Source organism: Biomphalaria glabrata, chromosome 1, assembly GCF_947242115.1.
Source record: "Biomphalaria glabrata chromosome 1, xgBioGlab47.1, whole genome shotgun sequence".
NCBI lineage: Eukaryota > Metazoa > Mollusca > Gastropoda > Planorbidae > Biomphalaria > Biomphalaria glabrata.
In genome coordinates, this window is record NC_074711.1 from 84,780,251 (window position 1) to 84,796,456 (window position 16,206).

Below are 16,206 nucleotides of genomic sequence, written 5' to 3' on the forward strand. Positions count from 1 at the left end.
GTTAGCAAAACGTGCGCCAGGGGCAAAAAACTTTATTGGCGCCCTCCTTCATTTTCCATGCTTCTAAAAGTTCTTAATAATAATATAATACAATTAACCTTAAAATGTATTATGAAACTAAAATATCTACAATTATTTTTTTGGCGCCTCTCTGCTTGTGGCGCCCTCCTGACGGTGGCGCCCGGGGCATCGTGCCCACCTTGCCCCCCCTCTCACTTCGCCTCTGCACCCAACTCTAATGGGTACTTCACATCAGTTGGGGGAAAGTAAGTGCTGTTGGTCGTTGTGCTGGCCACACGACACCATTGAAACACATGACTTTCTATTGTCCGCCCTATAGATGGCAAGGTCTGAGAAAAATTGAAACTTTACTTTTTTATCGCATACTCTAGTTTTGGCCTATAGGCGTCTGCCCACACAAACTAAAGTTAGACAACTCTCAGGTGTTCCTAATCAGCGGCTACCGTCTGCTGTTAATCTCTGTTAATTTATGGTGTCATTATTACGTGCTTGACTGCATACTAAAACCCCAGATCTACATCTAATCTGTGAAATTATTTTTTAAAAAAAAAAAAGCTTTCACGGTAAGAAAATATAATTTTCTGCCTTGGTCTCACACGCATGCGCGAGACTTGAGCTCCCATGATACTACCCTGTACAATGGAATATTATTCATAGACTCGCAGCGCCACCATGACACTTGTCGTTTTGTAGTGAACTAATTACCGAAACTGCGTGAACGTCCGCACATATATCTTATTACTAAGCCGAGTTAGGACTCCAGTATAGAGCTTGGACTTTTTTTTTTAACGTTTTGTTGTGTTCTGGCTATTGGCCAAACCTTAAGAGCAGACGGTAATTGTAACAGAATGTGCAAATAACATATAGGTTAGTGGAAGATTTTTTTTATGCAAGGAGGGGGAGGTCAGGGTGTAACGAGTTTTTTTTTTTTCCTAAGTGAAGTCATTAGCACATTAAACATGACTTTTCCATTTTGGGGGCGCAGACTGGCCTTCTAATTAGTCATTGCAAACAAATAAGTTCTCAGAGAGACAGTGAAAAACTTGTACTGAGTGTACGTAATAGCAAGTATGTATGTTGTATGTGGTCATGGAGGGAAGGGAAAGAAGGTGAGAAGGAAGAAGTAGAGAGAGAAAGAGTGAGAGAAAAAAAAGAGAGAGATAGAGAAAGAGAGAGAGAAAGAGAGAGAGAGAGAGAAAGAAAGAGAGAGAGAAAGAAAGAGAGACAGAGAGAGAAAGAGAGAGAGAAAGAGAGAGAGAAATGGAGAGATTGTGTGGGAGAGTGAGAGAGACAGAGAGAGAGAGAGTAATAGAGAGAAAGAGAGAAAAGAAAGAGAGAGAAAAAGAAAGAGAGACAGAGAGAGAAAAAGAGAGAGAGAGAGAGAAAGAGAGAGAGAGAGAAAGAGAGGGAGTGGGATCTTCACTTTGCCTCTAAATTCACCCAGCTCTAATGGATACTTGAAATTAGTGTGGACAAAGTTAAGGTGGTTGAACGATGTGCTGACCACATGACACCCTCGTTAACCGTAGGCCACAGAAACAGAACCTTCACAGGATCTGTTCTATGGACCCGCATGGTCCTCAAAACATCCCTCCATTCAGGTCTCTTCTTGGGATTTCATTTCCAGGGTCCGAACCACAAGCTGTTTTAATTCCCCCCCCCCCCCCCCAATCATCAGTCCTGTCGTGGTCTTTGAGATTGAAAGCATGTAAATATATGTATATATCTTTTTAGTTCAGAAAAACTTTTTATTTCGTTACGTGTGTGAGAAAATACTTTTCATCTGCCGGCACCAAGCCCTGGTGAGAAAGGGGGAGGGTTTGGCGTGGGGGTAGCAACCCCAACCCGTAAAACAACAAACTTTAAACATAAAGATAATTTTACATGCGGCGAGGGCGTCCAAAACCCCGATGACGGCGTTGGACTAAACTATACAGGACGTCCAATGTCCTAAAATCTGTCTTAGCCTTCTTTGTTGAGCCACATTTAGTCTTTTTCAATTTCGGCAGATGACTATTCACAGCACTTTATTAATGGAGCCCAGCCACTGGTAGAAATGTGGCGGTGGATACTAAAAAAATACGTCACGATTGATATAGGGACGAGGTGGCTGAGCGCTTAAAGCTTCCGAACCTGTAGTCTTGGGTTCAAATCTCGGTGAAGACTGAGATTTTGAGTTTCGGGATCTTTAGGGCACTCTTGAGTCCACCTAACTCTAATGGATACCTGACTTTAGTTTGGGACAGTAAAGGCGTTGCGCTGACCACATGACACCCTTATTGTTAAACGTTGAGCAAAGAAACTGATGTCCTTAACATCATCTGCCCTAAAGATCACAAGGTTTGAAATGGGAACTTAACTTTTAATGGTTTGTAGTGAATTCATCAGAGCTAACAATCGTAAAAGTCTACTTATTTTTCTACCACTAGAGACTGTGCGTCATGGTCATAATGCGGGGTCAAATCAGTTCAATCCGGGGCATTACGTAAGGAGTTATAAGCAGATAGAGTAGGCCGAGTAGGCCAAGTCCGACAACCGCTGTCTCATACTTCCCCATTGCCCCAGGTAGTGTACATTTGACCTTTACCTATCCCTTAGTCTATTGGACCGTTGGGGCACCATGCAAGATTCGTTGATTCGTAGTGTACTAATAGGCTTTGATCTTTAGAGAATGATGCAATTCAAAAGAATAGTTCTAGTCACTTAATAACATGCTGACGATAAGTAGATTTACCTGATTGAAGGAATCGAAAATACGAACGGTGGGGGTGGGGGTCTGGGTGGAGGAGGCGGGGGCGCTACGTGAAGCAACTCTCTCTTCCATTTTCAACTTCATCATCAGCAGACCATCGCCAGACCATCACTAGATCACCGCAGTGGCGTGGTTTAAGATGAGTACTCAGCCCTGTTCATGGTTCGGAGGACATACCAGGTGAGCATGTTGTCAGTTACCAAGTGGATCAGTTTAGCGGGGAGTGTTAAGAACTTCCGGATATACAGTCCATTAAGATAATGTATGACTTTAAAGAACTGATTGAATGAACTCAACACGCTCTAGCCACTAGTCCTTATTTGTTAATTGAAGGATGTAATATAATTGGAGTTTCATAACTGACTTCTACGTAATATAATATAGGGTCTACATTTTTTGTAATTTTTTAAAAATGTTATTTGTTTTAAACGTAACTAATAAGTATTTGCATACCAAGCTCATTTTCAATCATTTTATTATTTTCTTTTTAAAGGAACATCTTCCTGGTGATTATTTTCAAACACAAGCTTGTGTATTCAGTAACATTTATTTTGCATGGATAAAGAAAAATGGAAATGCTGGTTTGTATTATAATAATATGGGTAAAAACATGCTTGGCTTCCTTTGGAAATAGATCCACAATTGTTAATAAAAGAAAAAAAATTACAGGGTAGATAAGCCTTGTGTAGAAAATTAGGTCGTGTGCTAAAAATTTGAAACTGACAGTATTTTTATAATTACTCTAAAAGCACAGTGGCCTTCTGAAAAATATGGAACGCTTCACTGATTTGCGTGTCCTCCTTGCGCAAGGGCCAGGCTAATCTTCTCTGTAGCCTTCCAATTTTTTTTTTCCAATTTTTGTATATGTACTGCGTTAATAAACCTTGAAATAGCAGGCGCATTCTATTATATGAAATTTGCACCTCAATGCTTATAAATAGTTTATTTTCGAGTACTCTAAACAGCTTCACTCATTTTGTTTATACACAAAATGCAAAAACTTCAATTTAAGATCTTTTTCATGACTACTCTTTGTATTTATTCATTGCAGACGTCAAAAAAACTGTGTCTTGTCAGAACGAGGCTAATGGAAATTCATACGACTAAGGTGAAAAGTCAACAAAGTAAAAGTCTACACAAAATTTCAAATTAGATCTATATCCTGAAAAGTGTTAATTTTATTAGATTTTTTTTTCTGCAAATCTTTTAAAAAAAAAAAAAATACGTGGACTTATAGAGTTAGCGGTACACGACATGAAACTTCTAGCCTTTCTATCTGTCAACATTTAGAACTCACACATGAAAGTATCTTGAAATAAAGGCATTATTTAAATCTGGTGATATTTTTTTTTTCACAAAGCTTACATTAACTTGCTCCATCTGTCTAGGTGGATTCTTTTACACTTGTCTCCCACTTCCCATTCTCGGATCAAGTTGAAATTTTGCTAAACTATTCACTGTCGATGCCACACCATTAGGGATAATTAGTTAATTTTATTTATATACGAAAATGGCAATGGTTTGGCAATCTGAGCACTAAAAATAAAAATAAACTTGATAGAATCCTAAATGCTGCTGGTAAAATCATTGGCAAAAAAAAAAACAACAACACATTTTGTTGTGAATGTAAAATTATATTTTACTTGGGGGGGGGGGGTTGCTGGACCAATGGTAGAGTGTTACAGTGGGACAGAGGCGACCTTAACAGTAATCGGCGCCCTGGGCGATTGTCAAATACGTGGCCTATGATCCAAGAGAAGCACGATCCCTTATGTCGACGCTGCCACACGGAAGACAAGACGGTAGAGTACATCCTCTACAACTGCAGGGTGATCAGAAGCATATTTGAAGATACAGTCTTGAAACTGATGGAACTGGTGCATGCGGGGGGTCTTGCCCTGTACAAGCAAACCCTTCAGAACATTTCCAGCTACCTGGACAGTGCTCTAAGGGATTTATCGGAGGATTAGTTCATGGAGGCTTACAAATACGTGGACTAACCCTGACCCTAACCCAAACTATCATGCTTAAAGCTTTAATCGCAAGGCTTTGGATGGTTTCCTCTTGTACACCACCCATATGACCGCCCCTTCAAAGGTTCACCATTTAGACTCCCGTTGAAGACATACATTTTGAACTTTGGGAAAGTTAGATATAGCTATTTGTTCCATAAGGTCTGAAGGGAAGAAAGCTTTTTATATTATTTCTTATTTTATAATAGATTATTTGAACAGAAAAGAAAGGAGAACGACTCATCACTGTGTCAGCTTTTACCAGGCATTAAGAATTTATCATTTTCAAACCATGAGAACGCCCAGAGAACAATGGAACAAAAGGAATAAACAATGGAATCATTGAAGGTTCTCAAGATACTCTGATTACAAAGACCACAAGACACCGGTTGGTACAATTATTTAACAAGTATTCTAAGTTTACAGCGAGCAGGCATCTGGATCACAAGATATTATTATCTGAGATCGGTGTTGAAATGCTCATTTCAGAGGGAGTAAATATGTTTAATTAAATTTTGTTTTCCTTCCCTTGATTTGTTTTCCCCCCACGCGTCTCTTCGTTTCATTGATTCTTCACCAGGACGGCTCAAGGATTTCTGGCGCCCCGGGCAGTTTTTATTTCACGTAATGACAAGGCCGTTTAAATCAATCAAAAGAGTGGAGTGAGATTGGGCTTTTTTTTAATGAATTCGGCTTTTTAATGAATTGGGCTTTTAGAAAAGAGAGAAAGAGAAAGAGAGAGGGAGAGATAAAGAGAAAGAGAAAGGAGTAGATACTATATGCCAAACTATTTATTACAAAGCTCACTCTGTATGTGTCGCCAAAAGTTTGTACACTTTATTTCTCCCACACCAAATCTCGGATCAAGCTGAAATTTTGCACCACTATTTATCATACATGAAAACACAAAAATCAATTAAAAAAAAATGAACCAATTAGTTAATAAACTATTGGTAATTAATTATTTTGTTTGATATCTCGAACAAGGGAAAGAAATCGTACTTGAAATATGTGGTGGTATACGTTAAATTCTTAACTTATATAATACAGACGTTACTTCAAAAAAGAAGATGATTACGTCCTATGCGTCATGTACCTGGTCATGCATATTAACCAATGACCTAAATTCTGCATTAACAAAAAAGAGATCATGTAAACATTTAGCAAGATACCCCCCCCCTTTCTTTCCTCCCCCTTGCACAACAAGTCCAGGCAAGTGATAGGATCATGGCGCTTTGAGAGTGCTAAACAACAATGGGAAAAAAATATTTCTAATCGCTCAGATTTATTCTGTCTAGGTCAGACCTAAAAAAAAGCAATTATAGTACTTTGTAAAAATACTAGTAACAATATGATGGTTGACTAACGATCAAAGCAGCAATACGAAGTCCTATTATTTAGTTATTTTTCTTGGCAGCGATTGTAAAATGTTTATAGAGAAGAGATTCTTGAAATGTTTTCCTCCTTCTTCTCCTTCATCGTTCTCATTGTTATGTTGGAGTGTTCATATGACTAGACCAATACATGAGATGAACTGAGCAGTGGTTTCCAAAATCAGGGAGCTCTCCATATAGTTTTCTTTCTATTGGGGTGATTTGGGGCCAATGTCTTTTACGGGCCAAATGTTTTCCAAATTTAGCATTTAATCTACTCAAATTAAATTGTGTTGTAATACTTCTAAATTCAAGGAAAATCTAGTAACGGTGGCTTAGCGGTTAAGCGCTTGAGTCCAAATCTGGGGCCCTGGGGTCGAATTTCGGTGAAGACTGGGATTTTGAATTTCGGGATTTTCTGGGCGCCCCTGAGTCCACCCCAATTCTAATGGGTACCTGACTTTAGTTGGGGAAAGTAAAGGCGGTTGGACCCAGAGGTACGGGAAAACTTTGGAGGTGATACGCGTTGCACCTTGTTAACTATGCTGTTTTTTTTATTTTTTTTAAATACTCATTTATTATGTTCTGTTAATAAATTAAAGTGTGGTGGGCGGGACGAGAAATGCTCTGCATTGCAAACATTTTAACAGGGGTAAACATAGGTCAAACGTTTGGGAAACACTGCTATAGGGTGTACCCAGGCGGAGATTACGAAACCGAAATCCGAACCATACGAATAGATGAAGCCACTAAAAAAAATAATTTTTAGGAATATAAATTTAAAAGCTGTGAAGGAAGAATAAATTTACACTTCGTTTTTTTTTTAAATTTAATGCAGGAAGTGAGAATTAGTTTCCAAATTATTTGAAATATCAGTGTTTTAATTACTCAAACAGATTTGTCAGTTTAATTTGACAATACTTCTATTCAAGTCAGAACTTCATGGAACCTGCATCCAGGAACCTGAACGGCTTAAAATAGATTTCTAGAAATTTAACAGTTGATGTATATCGCTGAGAAAAAAATGACTAGCTCATTGGCCAAATGGGGAAAACCTTAGTTTGGTCGTTATCATTTTTTCAAGTAAAAAAAAAAAAAAAAAAAAATTAAATTTGGCTAGAGATCTAGATCTAGGATTCTACGTCTAGATCCAGCATCCGTTTTAAAAGAACGAACGCTTTCGGGAATTTCCAAATATAAGGTATTATTGATCTAGGCATTTAATAAACTTCAGTTCAGGAACATTTTGCACGTAGTTTTCTAAGTCTAGATCTATATGCTTATCATTGGAATATTATAAAATATTCTGGATCTTAACAATCGCTTAATAAGGATTCTTTCTCTGCGAGAATGGGAGAGGGGGTCGGGGTAAGAAAATGGTCCATGGCCCTCCACCTTGCCAGTTTATTGCATTAGTTGTTTTTGCTGATTGAGCACTAATACTTTGGAGCCACTCCCCCCCTACCCCCACTCTCCAAGTGTTGATGTGATGCCTGAAAACGTTGCAACCAATAATTCATCAGATTTTCATATACATTGTACAATAAATCTCTATTTTGTCAATCTTTTCAAGTGTATATTTCACAGATGACTTTGTTTTTTGTTATACATCATTTTATTTTGGCAGTTCAGTTTCAAGTCTTGTCTTCAAAGTTTTAAATCTAACATTCATGAATTTTTAAGAGAAAAAAAGTCGCTCTATCCTGTTTTCTTGTTTATATACCAAACGAATTCACACCAGGGATCTGCTGATGTCTTTTACCATAAGTTATAAATGTTAAAACATGGCGGTTTGTTTTTAGCGGCCCACGAAAGAGGTAAAAATCCGCTATCTCAAAAACTAGAAAAGATTTTGAAAATCCGATTTTATAGTTTAGTCTTTGGAAAGTTTAGTGTTACTAGTGGTCATTATGACAGAGTTCATGGGTCTTTTACACAGGGGGGACACTTCTTCCAGAGGCCATCGATGATAGATTCGCCTTTCATCTAGCCCTCTGTCCTTAGTTCAATCATCAATGATCATTCAATCCAACATTGATTAACAATAAATGTCCCATGGGTGGACTGTTCTCAAGCCGCATCTGAGTTTCTGTAAAACACAAACTCTATTTATAATTTTAGTTTGACACACTTTGACTATATTTAAAATTTTCTGATTTTTGTAAATATAAAAATAACCATTTTTTCGCAAGAAGAGAAATAATATTTATAGTTTGTATTTTTAGTTTGTAAATAATAGTGGCAAGCGTGGTCGAGAGGCTAAGTGCGCTTGAACTTGGCTTGTCTTGGCTACCTAGAAGGGGGCTCGAGGTTCGACACCCGACTCGAGCAGAGTTGTGTTTACTGAGCGCCTAAAGGCAGCACGGAAAACCAACTCCTAGATACCCCTTCACCCCCCCCCCACTGGTCCACAAAAGAGATTGGACCAAAGCGCTCTGAGCATGCTATAAGCATGAAAGTAGCGCTATATAAAAACTATAATAATAATAATATTTTACTTAATGTTTAAAATTATTGGTGAAATTAAAATTAGATTTTGTTTTTTTAAACCTAAAGAGTATTAATCAAAAGTGTTCAGTTCTGTTAATCCTCAAAAGTCTGAAAAATCCTTTTCTACGAGCTAATCTATCAAAAGCTACTGACCCTTATCAATGATCTATCTGACCCGCGCCCCTGCCTACTCGGGTGTGTGACTTCCATAAAATTAGTTGATAGTCTTTTTCAAATTGTATTATGAAGCAATTTTCTGTGCTACTCTTGTCTTTAATGGCATCCACATATTTAGCTGTGTAAACCTCGGGGGCAGAGCAAATCTAATAAGTTCTGGAGTAATAGATTCCCCGAGACTATCCCTGACACTTGCAATACTGAGCCACGTCCCCAGCATCGATACTTCAATTTCTCAGCTCAGTGACCTGACGACAATTTAATCAACTTATTTGCCGCGGACGCCGAGCCGGCTGGGGAACGCGCTCGATGCCGAAACCGCCCGCGCGATCCCAGCTGCCCCCCTCCTCCGTGCCCAGCCAATAGGGTGACGCAGAGCGAAGTGGTGGCGGGAAAGAAATAAAAGGCAAAATGGAGTGGAATTAATGGAGACTGTGCCATATTTGAACGTTGGATGACTCTCTCATGGCTCGCTAGTTCATAGAGAAGACCTCATTTTAAAACCAGCAATTTACTTTTGTCGTAATATGTAAAATAATACATCACACGATTGTCGCTCACTAAAGAATATTTTTGAAATTATATAAATCTAGAAAGTTTTCTTTGTCAACAAGTAAAGAAAAACAAGATAATTAAAACAGTCTGTGTTTTCATGTAAACTCCAAGTCGATCCCTGGTGTCCGTTGTTTGATAAGCAATGTAATTCTAGTTTTCATTCTTTTAAAATAAGGATAGCACACACTGTAAAGAAAGTAAAGTTCCCTTTTTAGACATTGCGATTTTATGATGTTAAAATCATCTGTTTCTTTGGCGAACAGTTAACGAGCAGGGTGTACTTTTCCTCACCTTAAGTCAGGTGACAATTAGTGGAGGTGGACTCAAGGAGCCACCCTATAAATCCCGAACTTCAATAACCAAGTCTTCAGCGAGATTCGAACCCAGGACCCCAGGTTCGGAAGCCAAGCGTTTAACCACTCATCCATCGTGCCCAAGCACACACTGTGGTTGAATGTAAACCTTAGATACAGTAGGTTGCATTGACTCTCATGTGTTTTGGTTTGATCAAAATGAGCATTCAAATCAATATGCTGATGCAACCATCACGTTACTAGTCCATACACTAGGCATGCTTTTAGTTGTGTGACCTCTAACCTTTTTTTTTTTTTTACTCTACGACATAAAATTTGAAAACGAGGCTGTAAAAAAAGAAAGTACAAGGCTACGTTCGCCATCAAAAGAAAAAGACGGCCTTGGGTTTGACACCACTGTCGTCATCAATGACACCTCGTGGTGAAAGGTGTGACAGAGGTTCTCGGGAGTGGCTAGACCAGTGGTTCTTAACCTTTAAGGCTCGGCGACCCCTTTTTACAAACCCCCCCCCACTCTGCCGCGACCCCCCCCCCCTTTTCCGTATACACACACAGTAATACAAGAATGGGCAAAATCAATTCATTTTTTTCGATGGTCGTAGGCGACCCCTGGCAAATTGTCAATCGACCCCCCAAAGGGGTCGCGATCCACAGGTTGAGAACCCCTGGGCTAGACTATAGACACTTTTTTTTCTTGTCTTCCATTTCTCTTTATTACAAAATGTTTGAACTAGGAGGCTGCGTTGCAAGCGATGTATAAGAAACTTCAAGCCACGAAAGAAAAAAAAAAGTGTCTTAACGCATTCCCTTGATTGACAGCTCGAGAAACAATGAAATATCTCAAAGGTGTGGCAATTTTAATTGCATCTAACTGGTTAGGGTTAAGGCCAAAGAGATGAATGGAGGAAGACGATTGACAGATCATGTGTGTTGCCCAAACGGATTAACAGACTAAAGTATAGAAATAATAATACTCGTTCATTTCTAACATAATAATAATAATAATAATCTTTATTATCCGTAAGAAAATTTGTCTTACAATTTGTGCATTACACCAAACAAAAAAACATTATAACTATAAGAAACCAAAGTGTACATTCACACCAGACTCACTCATAATTTACATGTGACAAAGTTTATACCAGATTGTTCTTATTTAATGATTAGATTGCCAGGGGAACAAAAGAGTGTTTGTGTCTGTTTGTCTTTGCTATCGGTGTCTTGTATCTCTTTTGTGATGGTAAAATCACAAAATCCTGACACAAAGGGTGATTCTTTATTTCGAGGATATTGTTAGCTTTTTTATAGATGTTTGTCTCAAACAACTGCCCAAGGTGAAGGTGAACTAACGGGTGAAGCAAAGCGCCTTTTCAGACGACAAATAAAAGTGTAAACTAAACAAATTTATAGTCTTTCTCTCTATATATAATTCTCTTCATGGCTCAACAGTTTGGACACCAAGACGTAAGGGAAAGATCACTCTTTTATTTCTAAAAGTCGGACTAGAGTTACCCCACGTAACTTTAGCGGCGAAAAAAAGAGGGGAAGGGAGAACAAGTAGTATTCACCCGTCACTAAATAGCAGGGCCGGACTTAACCATTGTGACCATGAAGTCATGGAAAGATCCCTCTTTTATTTCTGCAAGTCGGACTAGAGTTAACGCACGTAAAAAAAAAGAAAAAAAGGGGGGGGGGGAGAATATTCTGTATTCACCCGTCAATAAACAGCATGGCCGGACTTAACCATTGTGGGGCCCCGATGCAAAACGGATTTCGCGGGGCCCAGTTTGGGTAGGGATACGGATAATACGCCATAAGTGAAAATTAAGAGTTTGTATTAGAAAATAAATTCGTTTTTGCATTTTATTCATTCTTTACTACATACAGAATTACTTTACGAGCCTAGCGTGTAGCGAAGTCATACAGTATATCATAAAAATTATATCTTCTACATAGATCACGCTCAATAGCAAGATTTACCAAATGTTTTAATCTATCTACGAGAATTGTTGACCTCAACTAATTCTTCATTAGTTTGATGCGCGTGACGCTTCTTTCACCATAATGCCGTTTTTTTTTTTTTAATCGCGCGTAGGATTGGCGTTTTCCATATTTAATGACACCCCAAAATGAATATTTTTTCTATATATTTCAGAAGATTTGTAGGAGTTTTCAAAAGGTTTTAATAATTTCCTGAGATTTCCAGGAATTTTTCATATATTTTGCAATTTCAGGAGATTTCCTGGAGCTCCTGGTAAATCAGGAGGCCGCGGGAAATCTCACATGTTATAAAATGGTTTAATTTAATAATTTACACCTAGAATTAGAGCGGGTCCTATGAAAGTGCGGGGCCCACTGTGGTCGCATAGGTAGCAGTGGACTAAGGCCGGACCTGCTAAATAGCGGTGTATGCTACGCCGTGGGTCGACTAGTATAGAATAAAGCGCTGGATGTTGATGCTTGTCAGTGTCGTACCAAGGTTACCAGGCGTCAGGGGAAGCAAGGACTTACGACTCGCCTCCCATCTCCCAAAAGTGTAGGAAAAATTTATATTTACATACGGAAAATCATCAATGAGCAATAAAAAAACTTTTATATAATGTTTAAGAAGTTACAAAGAAAATAATCCGTAATCATATTAATTTATAATTACCAAATACTACTACAAATTTAGCTAACTATGGGACAGGTATTCCATCAATTAATGTATTCTATTGTATTGTTTATAATTTACATAAAACTAGTAGGCTGTTTTGCAACTGATTTTTGGGCTGCGGCCCCTCAGGTCATAGTAAGTTTTTTTATGTGGCCCATACACCTTAATGAGTTTGACATGCCTGATTTAAAGAATTAAACAAGGAGAGTCTATCAAAAGTGTGTAAGTGTTTGAGCGGGATGTTTTATTTCATATATTGGACTGAAAATTCAAGGGCCAAAACTTGGCTCAAACGTTATGGGGAATAAGGTTACAATAGGTGCAAAACAAAAAAAAAACAACAACAGATAATAAAAATTAAGGAAAGGGTTATTTAATTAATGTTTATTTAATTAATATTTCGATATTGAACAGAGAGGTCAAAGAAAAATCAGCGATTGGTTGTTGTGGTAGGGAGGGGCGGTAGGGAAGAGAGAGAGAGACAAGCGATACTAGAAGTCACGGGCAAAACGTATGTATGGGTCTGGGGGAGTGTCTAGTCAAGTCAACGGTTTAAATAACAAAGGAGGTTCCAGAGAAACAGAAGGGGAGAGAGAGAAAGAGAGAAGGGGAGAGAAAAGGGATGGGCCCGTTCCAATTCAACGTAGCGGAATTCACGGGGTAAGTAAGTTAGTGGTCTCGTTAAAATACGTGCTGTTGTAGTTGAAGCGAATACAAAAGCGTGTGGAGAGGGGGTGAGTTTCCGGTAAAAATTACAAATGAAAATGATATAGACTGGGGGATAAATCAACGGGCGTAGCCGATTTGAAATGCTATTAATGTCTCTCTCTCTCTCTCTCTCTCTCTCTCTCTCTCTATATATATATATATATATATATATATATATATATATATATATATATATATATATATATATACATATATATATATATATATATATATATTCATATATATTCATATATATTCATATATATTATTTATCTATTCATATTTATTGATATATATTTACACACACATATATATATACACATGGACATATACATACATGAATGAATGGTGTCGTATAGATAATGATGAAGATGGTATGTGTTAGTTCAAAAAAAAAAGGGCAATAATCACTTCTGTTTGTCACATCCCGTACAAGGTTTGTCTGTCTGTCTGTCACACGATTAAATCTGATTTGAAATCTGATTCCCTTTCCTAGCGATACTGTTATAACTGGAATTTGAAAAACAACAAATTTGTTTTTCCTTCGGCATGCCCCCTCCCCCTCTCCAGGGGTAGGGAAAAAGGAAGGGGAAGGGGTGCGATAGAAGAGGTGTAAAGTTATGGCACATCGTGTTGGCTATAATTGACTTATTTACTCTACAACGTTGAAGTCTAGGTCTACAGCTAAGTGTCAGTCACTTTTTTTTTCTTTTTATTCAGTCATCAGCTATAGTTAGAAGTCAGTCGTATATCTAGGCTAGCTAATTAATATTTTTCTTTATAATGGAATACAGGTTTGGGGTGGGGGGAAACAGTATTAGAGAACTGTTGACAATTTGGCAACGGTAAATGTCACCCATGGTCTCCCCTGGCTGAAAATGTGGCAACTAGTGTCACAAACATATATTAAATACATCATAAACACATTTTACCGAAATGGTTGGTTGACGGTGTCGACCAATATATATGTGTCGATAAGACCTTGAACACCTTAATCATTCCGCCTCTGCTCGTAAGGGGGGGGGGGAGGGCGAAGGTTGGAAATGACTTTTCTGCCGATAAGATTTGTTTATTAGTTACAAATAACTCTTGGTGCTGTTTGGCAAAGTTTGGCGCGAAATCGTCTGCTAATCAATTACCATATTCGTTGTAGTTGTTGACGGTTTGCAAAAAAAAAAAAAAAAAAGGTCATTTCCTTTGAAAGAATTGTGGGAAAGAAAATGGCAGCCGTGTAATGGGACATTTTTTAAGGGTGTCGTTGGATCTTAAGGAAGATAACTGCATGTCTATTAAGATGAGTCATAGTGACATATTACTAGTGCCTCACTTACGTTTCGTGTTATATAGTCATAGTTACGTTTTCAGGAAGAAACGGCAGAGCAAATGTGCTGTCAACTTGTAGGTTATCAGTTCGAATCCATCGAGACAGCATGTAAAGGTTAATTGATTACAATTTTAATGGATACTGAGCATAAAAAGTGAGCCATATCCTGACAACTGATTCCTGGCTGACTTAGTAGTCCTTGACCTACATAATTGTTAGTCCGACGATGCGCAGCCATCGCTTTTGAGTCTCATGGCGCCCTTCTGGTGTGTTAAAGAGGAGAAAATGGATCCAAGTTCATTGAATTGGAGAGTTACTAAAACAAATATGGAAAAGCTCCAGACTTTTGTTAACAGACGCCAACGCCGAATATTAGGAATTAGGTGGCCAGAAAAGATATCTACTATCGATTAGTGGGAGAGAACTAGACAAAAGCTCATAGCCCAAGATATCACAAAACGAAATTGGAACTGGATAGGACACACCCTGCCAAAACCAGCTACCAATGTTGCAAGGCAGACACTTGACTGGAACCCACAAGGAAAGAGGAAAGTGGGCAGACCCAAGCAAACCTGGAAGAGGTCAGTCATCAGTGAAGCTGAGGGTACTGGAATGACATGGGAGCAGATGAAGAAAGCTGCTCAGAACCGAGTTCGGTGGAGAGGTGTGGTTGCAGCCCTATGATCCCCTGGGAGTACACAGGATTAAGTAAGTAAGTAAGTTGCCCTCAAAAGGCCTGGGATAAGTTGTACATCAGACAGAAAGATTACGTTCGTTCATGGCATGGAGTGGACTTAACACTTGCAATAGACATAGTCTCAACTCTATACATAAACGTAAAGTAAGCTCCCCTTTCAGACCAGGCGTTCTGTAGGGCAGATGATGTTAAGGTTATCTGTTTTTTTGGCTTAAGGCTAACGAGCAGGGTGTCATGTGTTCAGCACAGCGACAAACCGCCTTTAGTTTTCCCCAACTAATGTAGAGTTGGGTGAACTCACGGGAGCCATAAAAATCCCGAAATTCAAAATCCAAGTCTTCACCGAGATTCAAACCCAGGAGCCCAGGTTCGGAAGCTAAGCCACTAGAGCTACTAAAGTCTGTGTTTTAGAAACTCTTAACTCTTAAAAGAAAAGAAAAGGTAGAGAAGTCTGCAGACATCAAGTACCAGGCGATGAAGAGACTGTTCAATAAGCAAAGGAAATACACAGAAAATAAAAAGCAAAGCTTATCAAAGGGGAAAATAAAGCTAATTACTGCTTTTTATATGAAGATGGACGAATTTAGCTACCTTTCTGCCATATAAAACAAAATTAATTAATTAGTACTAATTGATAAACTAATTGGTACATTTTTAAATGATTTTTTTTTTCATTGAATATGCAAAATTTCAACTTGATCAGAGATTAGGAGTGGGAGAAATAACGTGACAAAAGTAAAAAGGGGTTTAATTCCATATATACATCCACATCTCTCATTAAGTAAGCTTTAATTCGATATAAAACGAAATAATTAATCACGAATAATTAATGAACTAATTGGTTAAATTTGTATTGATCGTGTTCTGTCGGGTACAATGAACAATTCTGCAAAGTTTCAACTTGTTCTGAGAAAAGGCAGTAGGAGAAATAACAACAACACAAACAGACAGACAGACTGAGTTCATATATGCCTTGACAGAAAAAGTCGAGTGTTATCTTTGACATTACGTAACTTTGTCACCAGGATACTTATTGAGCATTCTGGTTTCCATTCATTACTCCTATGTGTAGACGGATATCTTCTTGTATTATTTTTTTTCAATGTGCAAATGTTTTGGTGTGGGAA

At 38.3% G+C, this 16,206-nt stretch overlaps 1 long non-coding RNA gene and 1 other non-coding gene across 3 annotated transcripts; one reads left to right on the plus strand and one right to left on the minus strand.

Annotated features, from left to right (window-relative positions):
* The first annotated feature begins 611 nt into the window (after positions 1-611).
* On the plus strand, positions 612-4,110 carry LOC106072159 (uncharacterized). Of its 2 annotated transcripts, none has more exons than XR_008778860.1 (4): positions 612-888; positions 2,867-2,953; positions 3,267-3,354; positions 3,825-4,110. It is a non-coding gene; the product is annotated as an uncharacterized LOC106072159 (long non-coding RNA). The 2 variants fall into 2 exon arrangements; XR_008778855.1 differs by having other exon boundaries at positions 674-888; positions 2,864-2,953.
* Positions 3,538-3,640, minus strand: LOC129924321 (U6 spliceosomal RNA). Its single transcript, XR_008776305.1, has one exon. It is a non-coding gene; the product is annotated as a U6 spliceosomal RNA (small nuclear RNA).
* Positions 4,111-16,206: the final 12,096 nt, after the last annotated feature.